The sequence below is a fragment of the Solanum verrucosum genome, unplaced genomic scaffold, assembly GCF_900185275.1.
Source record: "Solanum verrucosum unplaced genomic scaffold, falcon-dt-bn FXZP01000157.1, whole genome shotgun sequence".
Taxonomy (NCBI): Eukaryota; Viridiplantae; Streptophyta; class Magnoliopsida; order Solanales; family Solanaceae; genus Solanum; species Solanum verrucosum.
The window spans coordinates 1,460,923-1,472,586 of NW_026020185.1; the positions used below are offsets into that span (position 1 = coordinate 1,460,923).

The 11,664-nt window shown below is 32.7% G+C and overlaps 1 pseudogene; it reads left to right on the forward strand.

Annotated features, from left to right (window-relative positions):
* The first annotated feature begins 388 nt into the window (after positions 1-388).
* On the forward strand, positions 389-1,592 carry LOC125829331 (uncharacterized; annotated as a pseudogene).
* The last annotated feature ends 10,072 nt before the right edge of the window (positions 1,593-11,664 follow it).

The window sequence follows — 11,664 nt, forward strand, 5'->3', positions numbered from 1 at the left end:
CCCAAATTATATTTTCCAGATGAAAATAAAAAATTTATATACATAGTAGAATCAGATGCAAGTGAAATAAGTTATGGAGGACTACTAAAATATAGATATGATAAAGAAAAAATAGAACATCATTGTAGATATTACTCAGGGACATTTACAAATCCCGAAATAAAATGGGAAATAAATAGAAAAGAATTATACGCTCTATATAAATGTTTATTAGCTTTTGAACCATACATCGTATATAACAAGTTTATTGTAAGAACAGATAATACGCAGGTAAACTGGTGGATCACAAGGAAGATACAAGATTCGGTAACAATCAAAGAAATACGAAGACTAGTATTAAATATACAGAATTTTACATTTACAATAGAAGTAATAAGTACTAACAAAAATGTCATTGCAGATTACATTTCAAGACAAAGCTACACAGACGGATCTAGACAACGAAAATAATATTGAAAAGATAATCAATACTATGACATTGCTTTGTACAAAAGTAGATAGCCTGGACAAAGAGCTACAACAAATGAAAAGTCAGCAGCGTGACAATAAATATGCGGAGCTAAGTCAATCGGAAGACTTGAAAATTCCAGAGCTAAAGGGTGACGATGGGATAAACCGAAAAACCCAAACTAATAATTTGTTACATGCAGCTACAGGAAGCACTTCTGCAACAAAGGAAGAAAACAAAACCAGATATGTCAATACAAATATGAACAAAATATTTGAAAAACCATTTATACCAAAAACTCAAAAAGAATTATTCTTACCACCTCAGCTTAATACATATAAGGAGAGTTTAGGACAAAACAAAAAAACATATAATCATATCAACAGAGCCTATATAGAAAATATTCACAAAATACAAACTTTCTTAAACCTAAATCCCAAATCCAAAAATGCAACAAACCCCAATGAAGACTATATTACCCAAAATCTACAAGGACATAACAAATTGATTGCCCAACCAGGAACGAACTTGCTATCACTATGGATTACTAAGTACCGTATATACCATAACAGGAGACGAGATATCAACAATCCCAGAGCTACACAAAGCATTTATGCATTATAAAAGGATAACCAAAGGCACACTATTTTATATAAAATTTTATTCAGCACCAACCGAGATACTATATGATGAAATCAAACCTATTATACAAGTGATAAAGATGGATTGACAAGAGAGATGATAATACTAGAAAAAAATAGAGAAACAAGAAGAAATACAAAAGATAGAGATACCAGGATTTTATGCAAGAAAAAGAGTTATTGGGATAGCTACAATATTAAATGAATTAACAAATAATTATTTAGGTGGAAATTCATTATGGAGTTATTATGCCAGAGAACAAACCATGATCTATTCAAATTCTAGAGAAACAAGAGAAGCAGATATGGAAGAGATACGTCAGTGGATATTAAGTCTATTAAAACCAGAACAACAACCAATTACAAGAGCTATACGACGAAGTTTTATTTCACCAGAGATAATGGCAAATTATTGCAGAACTATTGGACACAAATACCCAGACCATCAATGCTCAAAATGCTATGGTGAAGATAATGTTATACCAGCTGTCAATCTAGAGTAAAGAAGGCCGACAAGATAAAGAAACAAGATAAAGAAACAGCAAAGAAACAGTTATTTGTCCTATTATTAAAGTTAGTGGAATAAAGTTAGTGGAAGACTTTATGTAAAGTAATAAATAACGTGTATATTAATTGAAGTTAGTGGATAGAAATGTAAAGTAATAGTAACTATAGTTTGTGTAAAGTAACTACAGTATAGATTAAAGTAACTATAGTAGAGTTACTTATATTTGTATATATAGTAGAGCCAGAAGGCAAGATAATGCAAGACTTTCTTGACGGAAAGCAAAGCCTTGCATACAAAATATTCTCTCAATAAAAATATATAAATTTCAAGTTAAGCTATGGATCAAAATATTACAAATACTACACAGGTACACATATTCATGATTATGCATAGCTAAATCTATTAATTCCTGAATATCATAGAATTGATAGAATAAATTTATATTAGTTATTATATACTAGAATTATTATCAGCGTGTTTTCTAGTTTGTTAACATGAGGAAAAAAGGAAAAACTTCCAGATTATGCCATCCTAAAGTTGAAACCATAGGCATGAGAAGCCGTGAAGGGAGTAAACGAAGTTGAGGCGCTGTTAGGAAGAGAGTACCTTTGAAAGTACGATGTTAATAGTGAAAGGAAAACATGGTTGGAAATAATCTAGTTTATAGTAATCTAATATGAATAATATTCGTCAGGACTATGATATAAGGGAATTGTATTAAAATTGTTATGTCTTATTTATATGATGAAATGATATTAGCATATAAAACATTTATCCTGTATATACTTAAAAATATAAAAGTTATTGATCTAAGAAGAATAATATGGGAAAAGATATTTGAAGAAGAAGAGGAAGAATTAATGAACCAGACATGGTATGAAATAGATGAGACAGATAGGATAGAAAATGAAATGTTAAAATTTAACTTAAGTGATTTAGAAATTCAATATTCCGATTAATGATAAATCAAAAATACTTGGAATATTGGCAACAAACTATAATAGATATTACTTATTAAGTAATTTAATCAAAGAAAACATAGAAACAATCCAACAAACTCACGACATACAATACATAGAATATATATTGGAAAATATAAAAGAAATCATAAGATTAATATCTCTAGAAAAGATGTATTATGAACGAATTAACCTATAAAAGAGGGACCCCCCCTAATAATCTAGTTTATAGTAATCTAATATGAATAATATTCGTCAGGACTATGATATAAGGGAATTGTATTAAAATTGTTATGTCTTATTTATATGATGAAATGATATTAGCATATAAATCATTAATCCTGTATATACTTAAAAATATAAAAGTTATTGATCTAAGAAGAATAATATGAGAAAAAATATTTGAAGAAGAAGAGGAAGAATTAATGAACCAGACATGGTATGAAATAGATGAGACAGATAGGATAGAAAATGAAATGTTAAAATTTAACTTAAGTGATTTAGAAATTCAATATTCCGATTAATGATAAATCAAGAATACTTAGAATATTGGCAACAAACTATAGTAGATATTACTTGGTACATCCATTTGTAGATTTATAAGGATGCTGACATTAGGGATGGCAATCGGGAGGTGGGGCGGGGGGGTTGAGCTTAACCCGCAAAATTTTTAATTTGCCCTGCATATTAACTTTTTTCATTTTCAATCTGCCCCGAATAGACCCGCCCTGCATAATTTTCTTAATATTTGATTTTTCTAATTAACTTTGATACTAAATATAAAATTCATAAAAATAAATTCATTGTTTCGTTAAGCTGTATTAATTGAATAGGAAAGTAACTTAAAATTTTATTTTTTAGAGGTCAATTGGGAAACACGTAAGAAATTGTATTATTTTTTATTGAACCATTTTCATTACTATCTTGAATATTTTAGTAGGGTTAAATAAATCATCTTAATTAGAAATTTAAAATTAAATTTGAACCCACATAAAATCACATATACCCGCAACCCACCCCTCCCCACATTAATTTTTAAAAAACCACTTCAACCCATCCCACATCCCACATCCCTGGACAACCTTAAATCTGCCCCGCCCCACATCCACCCCTTCCCATTGCCATCCATAACTGACATTTTTCTACCTATTGCGTTCAGAATTATGTAGATTTTGATTTCTAATTGTCGAAAAAAGATTTTAAAAAATTGATCAATTCGGTAATACTAGAAAATCTCCAAATTCTCTAAGGTTGAAGAAGAAAATATAATTATTAGATTATAGTTTAATTTTTTTTCGGGAAAAGACATAAATTTACCCCTGAACTTGTTCCAAAAAGTCAGTTACATATCACGACGACCTATTACACACTCAATCTTGTTTAAAGTTATATTAATACCACCTTCCGAAGACAATCTTAGGTTTTGTGTGAAAAGGTGGTATACACGCGTTTTGACACATAAATAATATTATTTTAATTTTCTTAAACCTTTTTTCCTTAATATTTTCTTAGACTTTTGCAAAAAGTAGAAACCTAGACATTCTTCCTCTTCTCACCATACATTTCTTTCTTCTTAAAATTAATTTCGTCTTTCTTCTTCATTATTCATAAATTGAAGGCAAAACAAGAAATTTGAAGAAAGAGCAAGAGATAATAAGAAAATTATGAAGTTTAGTGATGTTGGCGGCAGTGATAGGCGGTGGGTAACACCATTGTTTCCGGTAAAACAAATAAACACTTTTGGATTCGTAAATGTTCTTTTGGAATCTTGATAATTATGGATAAAAATCAAACATTTCATTAGTATTCTTTGTGTGTGAAATAAAATATGCTATTGATGGTTTGAGACAAAAATAACATTGTGATGGTTGTAAGTGGTGCTCCGACGAGAATAAAGAAGACAAAGATATAAAACTATTTTCTTAGATTTTTGAAAGATTTAGGCAATGTAATCATGAATTTTATGCATAAATGTAATAGGATTTTCAATAGAAATCATTGTCATTCTCTTTTTTTTTCCGGTGAATTGTCCGACGAGTTCGAGTAAAAATCATGAACTTTAACTTAAAATTATTGAAATCAACATCTTTCCCACTATTTTTTATTTCTTTTTAGAGTTTCTTTTTAAGGTAGAGTGATGAATATGAGGATAAATTGAAGAAATCGTCAATGGTGAAAAAGAATTGTTGAAGAAGAAGAACTCAAAAAAAAAATTAAAAAATGTAAAAGCTTTAAAGAAATTGGGGTCACAATAAAAATATAAAAAAGAAAAATAATGACATAATTAACATATTAGAAATTATAATACTTAATGATATAATGACCAATAAAATAGTGTCACGTGTTTAGATTTGTCACTTTAACATAAATTTTCTTTTTCTCATGCACTTAGGGAAGATGAAGACATTCTCTCTGTTATGTCACATTCTAAGGGGGTGTTAATATCACTTTGAATAAGACTAGGTGTGTAATAGGCCACCACAATAATTTAAGCGTGTAACTGACTTTTTGGGATAAGTTCAACGGAGAATTTATGTTGTACTTTTATTTGTACCTTACTAAAGATAATGACCCCCAAAATTATGTACCTTTAGTGTGTCATGTCGATCCCAATCAAGAAAAAATGCTTTTATTCTCTAATCTTGGTAGTAAATTCTATATTTCGTCCACATTTTAAAGAAAATTAAGCGTTTGTTCCTCTTCTTAATAAATGTGGTGCATTTTCACTTATCAACACTCCCAACTTAAATCATTGTTTGTCCTCAAACAAGTTAGAATCAAAGAATATATAACTTTTTTTCTTTCAAGCACACCAGTCATCCCATTTGCTTCAAATTCACATCAATCACTTAAGCACAAACAATATATCTTTGATTGGTACTAATAATTAGTCACCAAATGCAACACATCATTGAAACTTCCCTCATTATCACAACAGAACTTCAAGAATCTTAAATAATCAAGTGACAACAACTCATTCTCGAGAAATGAATCAAGACCACTAGTTCCTTCACATGCTCATTTGACTCACTTATGAACTTTTCAATAACACCACTTTCCTAATTCACATTCCCTCACAACAAAGAGTGTCCCAAAAATCACTCACAAGTATATCAACAAGACAAGAGACAAAAGTATAAACATTTACACTCACAAAGATCTTCTTATGAACACAAGTACCACATCATATGTTTGTCTATATTTTCAATCATGATTGACTCAAAAGCAGTCGGTCAGAGAACAAAAAGGACTCTTATCAAGCTTGTAATGCAAGCTTATGGAAGGTTAAGATGGCATTTGTGTAGAAGTTGCTAAGACCCTCCTTGAACACTACACAAAAAATTTCAATTGTTTCATCACCACATTTCTTCCTTTTTAAATACAATGCATAATTTGTTTTTTCATTTCATACAAGATGCCTTACAAGCAACAATCTCATCACACTTTGGAGGAATTCATTTTCTCTTATTCTCTTCTTTCTTTCTTTTTTCAAGCTTTTTTTATTTAGGACTTTTTCCTCCTCTCTTTGATTCATTTTATCATTGCTCTATTTCAAGCCCTCATGCTATTAGTATATCCCCTATGGGTTTCCAACAACACCCACAAACTTAAGATTTTAACCTTTACTTTCACAATTTTAGTGTTTAATGAGGGACAGATTCAAAAGAGGATCACTTTTTTAAAATGGCAAAGACTTGTATTGTGGTTGCCAAAGAATGGTATTAAGATCGAAGGGCTTAAGTAGGGATACATTTAGTGCAATGGCAGAATTTTCAGGTCAAGTGGGTTTTCAAAATTCACAAAAAAGGCCTAAGGTCATTTCTCCAACCAAAAGTAATCAAGACCAAAATTGAAAGACTAATCGTTCTAGCTAGTACAAGTGAACACAAGAATTATTCAATGAACTCACCACACATGGCATGCAAATTAATCAAGATGGCTCAATCTTTACTTCCTTCACAAGCATAAATGACATCACACTTTATAACCACTAATGAGTCAAAAGTCACAAAATGAGTCACAAGAGTTATCACAAGATCATTCACATCATGCATTTGTTTTCAAAAAAAAAACAGAGGTGTATGCTTAAATCTTTTACAATGTAAGACTACCTTATTAGTATCAAACAAGTCATATCCTCCTAAAAAGACGATAATTTTTCCTTAGGAAAGACTTCACCTAATCTATCATTGAGAAAGTTCATGCATTTTTTTGAGGTATTCCTACTCAAACTTCACCACATATGGCTACTCAGACTTCACCACAAAAACATCCCACAAACACACACACAACCAAATGACGATTTTCCCTTAAGAAAGTAGTCACTCTATCTATCATTGGGCATGGACACTCAATAAAACCATCACAAAGTAAAATAAAAAATCTATCTAAAGAAATGAAAAACAAACACGATTACAAACCTAATTCTCCTTTTCACGGATTCTATTTTCAAGCATACCACGAAGATCGGAAGCTAGAGTTAAGTGTGCACTCTCAACCCACAACTTTAAACATGAAAAGTAGATAGAACCTATTTCATGAAATCAAACATGGAAATGAAGAATTACAAAAGTAATCGAGCAATCAATCAAATACCCAAATAGCTTTGTCTATTTCTAGCACAAATGCCCCAATTTCATACATATAATCACACCCACATTTCTAGCAAGTAAGAACAAGTGAATAAAGGTAAAACATATTTACAAAGATAGAACGCAATTTCCAAATCCACAATTGAGATGTGAGGAAATTCACCTTGAATGTCACAACTCCAAATTAAGATCTACCCATTTGTCTTCAAACTAAGCTAAGATATTAAGAATTGTCCTCAAATCTGATATGGAATGTTGCATAGTTGAACAATGATTGCTGATGAATGTAAAAAAGGTTTTGGAATCAATTTGGTGAAATTTCTAATCTATCCGGGCATCAGGCATTTTACCCATCGTGGTCATGATAACTAGCTCATGTGACGTGATGAGCAGGGTTGTTGTGTCACACAATCACGACCTTTGACCACGCGTTTGGGAGATATGAATAGCTTGGGCAATGTGATCACTACCTCTTCATCATGCGGTCACAATGAGTAGTTCTCTACTAGTTCTACTTTCTTCCAATTTGAATTCTTCTTGCTCCAATTCCACTTGGATTCTTCAACTATCTTCTAAATCCACTCTTCATTTCATTTTCTGCAAATATGAAGAAAGCCACATTAAAAGCACCAATTCTAAACCAAATCAAGCCAAAATAACTAAGAAAAGAGCCTCGGATGAGTATAAATCCATCACTCAGCAATGGTCATTATGAGTTTTTTGGTAATGTCATTTGGTTTGACTAATGCTCCAACTACATTCATGGACTTGATAAATAAAGTGTTTAGACAATACCTTGGTATGTTTGTGATTGTGTTTATCGATGATATCTTGATTTAATCACGAAGTAAATATGAGCATGACAATCATTTGAGGAGTGTGTTGCAAGTCCTCAAAGACCGACAACTATTTTTAAAGTTTAGCAAATATGAGTTTTGGTTAAGATTTGTGGATTGTCTTGGTCACATTATTTATGGTAAGGGTATTGAGGTAAATCCTAAGAAGATGAATCTGGTTAAGAATTAGCCTAGACCTGTATCCCCTTCGGTTATTCAAAGTTTCTTGAGGTTTTGGTCAGATATCATAGAAGAGTTTTCTTCGATTGCCTCTCCATTGACTGCATTAACCCAAAAGAAGGTTTAGTTATTATGGTTAGAAGCATGTGAGAAGAGTTTTCAAGAATTGATCGATAGGCTTACCTCTCCTCCAGTGTTACTTTACCAAAAGGATCCGATGGGTTTGGTCTTTATTGTGAGGTGTCAAGGATTGAATTAGGGTGTGTTCTTATACAAAATGGGAAAGTTTTTGTTTATGCTTCAAGGAAACTTAGATTTATGAAAAGATGTATCCTACCCATGATTTAGAACTAGTGGCTATTGTTTTTCCCTTAAAGATTTGGAGATACTACTTGTATGGTGTCCATGTTGATATTTTTACCGACCACAAAAGTTTGCAATACGTGTTTAAACAAAAGGAACTAAATCTTTTCCAACGTATCTGGCTAGAAATCTTGAAGGTCTACGACTTGAGTGTCCTTTATCACCCAGGCAAAGCCAATGTGGTGGCCTATGCCTTAAGTCACTTGTCGATGAGTAGTGTTGCACATGTTGAAGATGGTAAGAAAGAATTGGTTCGTGATTTTCATAGACTATATTGGCTCGGTGTTCTTTGGTAGATTCCAATGAGAGTGGTGGTGTTGTTCAGAATGGGTTGGCATCATCTTTTGTGTCGGATGTGAAAGTCTTGATCGATTTTGGTTGAGTTGAAGGAAATGGTCTTAAAAATACTGTTGAGGCTTTCTCCCAAGGGGGAGATGGTGTGCTTCGATATCAAGGTTGTATGTGTGTTCCTTATGTTGATGATTTGAGGGATTAAATTTCATCGAAAGCCCATAGTTCTCAGTATTCCATTAACCTGGGAGCCACCAAGTTGTAACATGACTTGTGGGAGGTCTATTGGTGGAATGGGATAAATAAGGATATTGCAAAATTTGTGGATAAGTGTCCTAATTGTCAACAAGTGAAATTTGAGCATCAAAATCTTGGAGGTTTGTCCCAAGATATTAGTATTCCTACTTGGAAGTGGGAAGATTTGAATATGGACTTTATTGTTGGTTTACCCCGCACTCGTTGGCGACATGACTCGATTTGGGTTATAGTGGATCGTATGATGAAGTCAGCTCATTTCACTCCCATCAAGGTTTCTTATTCAGTGGAAGATTACGCTAAGTTATATCTAAAAGAAATGGTTAGGTTGCATGGGGTGCCTCTATGCATTATCTCCGACCGTGGTACCCAATTTACTTCTAAATTTTGGAAGTCTTTCCAAAATAGTCTTGGTACCCGTGTCAAGCTTAGTATGGCCTTTCATCCTCAAAGTCGACGAAAGTCTTATGTTATAGTTAGAAAAAGGGATCTTGAGTTTGAGATTGATGATTGGGTTTACTTGAAATTTCACCTATGAAAGGTGTCATTGGGTTTGGTAAGAAAGGGAAGCTTAGTCCCCATTATGTTGGCCCTTATCAAGTGTTGAGGTGAATAGGCAAGGTGGCTTATGAATAATACGCCTTCCAATTTATCATTGATACATCCGATATTCGGTCTTTATTGAAGAAGTGTATAAGAGCTCTGACATCTATTGTACCATTAGTGAATCTTAGTATAGAGGAAAACCTTTCGTATGAAGAAGTTTCGATTGAGTTTCTAGACCGACAAGTTTGGAAGTTGAGGAACAAAGAGGTTACATCCATAAAGGTATTATGGAGGAATCAAATGGTTGACGGTGCTACTTGGGAGGTCGAGGCTGATATGATTATCTGATTTCCTCATCTTTTTCCCTTCATTCCTACTCTAGCTTGAGGTATTTAGCTTCTCATGATTCTTTCTTTCGGATTCAGGTTTCATAGTCATTCTCATGTTTCCATATGCATTTATATATGTTCTATGAAATGATGTTTTAGTATGTTTTAGCTTGGAATTGATTTTCCTTTTTGATTATGTGCATTTTGATGAAATTGCATCCATGTTGGGTTGATAGTTTCTCTCCTACTCTCTTCATGTTAGCTTGAGTCTCATTCCAATGTTCCCAATGGAACGATATTGTAATGCCTTAGAATTTGGTGAATTTGATTTGAAAAATGTAAGGCGAGTTTAACGGGCAGGTTCACAGACCACGAAGGGTCCACGACCTGTTAGCCCATCTGTGAACCCTTCACAGATTCCTGAACGGTCCGTGAAAGGTGAATAGTCCATTGAGAGGGCCATTCAAAATTTCCCCAATTGTTCACGACCACCTTCACGGATTGTAAAGTTGTAAATGGTTCGTGAAGGCCTCTATACAGTGGTCCCGTCAGCTTTTTAATTAAGATTTATTTTAGTCTTTTTCTATGCATTTAGTACCTAAGATATGTCATTTTGATCACTATTCTAAGCCCTGTATAAGTATTTTAATTCCTAAAACTACCCATTCAAAAATAATTCTCCTAAATCCCAAATTCCCTCTAAGTTTTCTCCAAATTTCTCTCTCAAGCAAAGGAAGAAGAAATTAGGGTTTCACTTCAACGTCTCTAATTCACTATAGCTTTTGGGACTTTATCATTACATTATGTTATTATTCACCAATGGAGTCCTTTCCTCCATTGAATCCCAAGCATCCCAATTTTACAAGTTCAATTCTCAATTCAAAGTTAGGATTTTATTCAATTTTCATGGGTTCTTCTCAATTATGATTCATTTAGTTGTTTTCTACCTTCTATGATTTTAAGTTGAATTCATATGAACGCATGCATGAGCCATGATTTTTGACTATGAACACATAATGAATCTTAAGAACCATGATCTGTGAATTTAAAAAGATATGCATGCTTTTATAAAATTGATGTAAATGACTTGAGGATGCTTTTAGATAAAAGTATCAATGAGATTGTGAAAGGTTTTCTCACATGCTACTATGATCATGATTGTGAAAGGTTTTCTCACATAAGGATTCATAAGGTTGAAAGGTTTTCTCACCTAAGTTGAATCAAGATTTAAAGAGCTATTCTAAATGACTTTAGCTTGGAGGTAGCTTAATCGTGTCCTTCCATCGATGATGAAATGAATATGATTAATGACTAATCCGTGGGATTTTACTTAGAACTGACAAAATATTGAGATGGAGGCTCTCCTGTTAGTAGAGGTCGGGGTCTCTAGTAGCAATCTTTTTGTCCTTAACTACGTGCCCAATAAGATGTCTTAGCTAGTAGATCCACGTAAGCTAGAAGTGTATGGTCCTTTCCTTGGCAAGAAGAACATCTCTTTTTGATGTGTAATAAACACCAGATTCCATGTTTTAGCTCACATAGTCTATGTTAGTTAATGGTAAACATCACTATAATGAACTAGATTACTTTCAAAGTATCTCACAAACTGTTAAATATGGTGAGTTTGGATTGACCATGATTATGACTTGTGATTTCTAACACCTTATCTTATGTTTTAGCTTGGTAATTGGATGTCATGTAAAGTCTTTTTAGCAT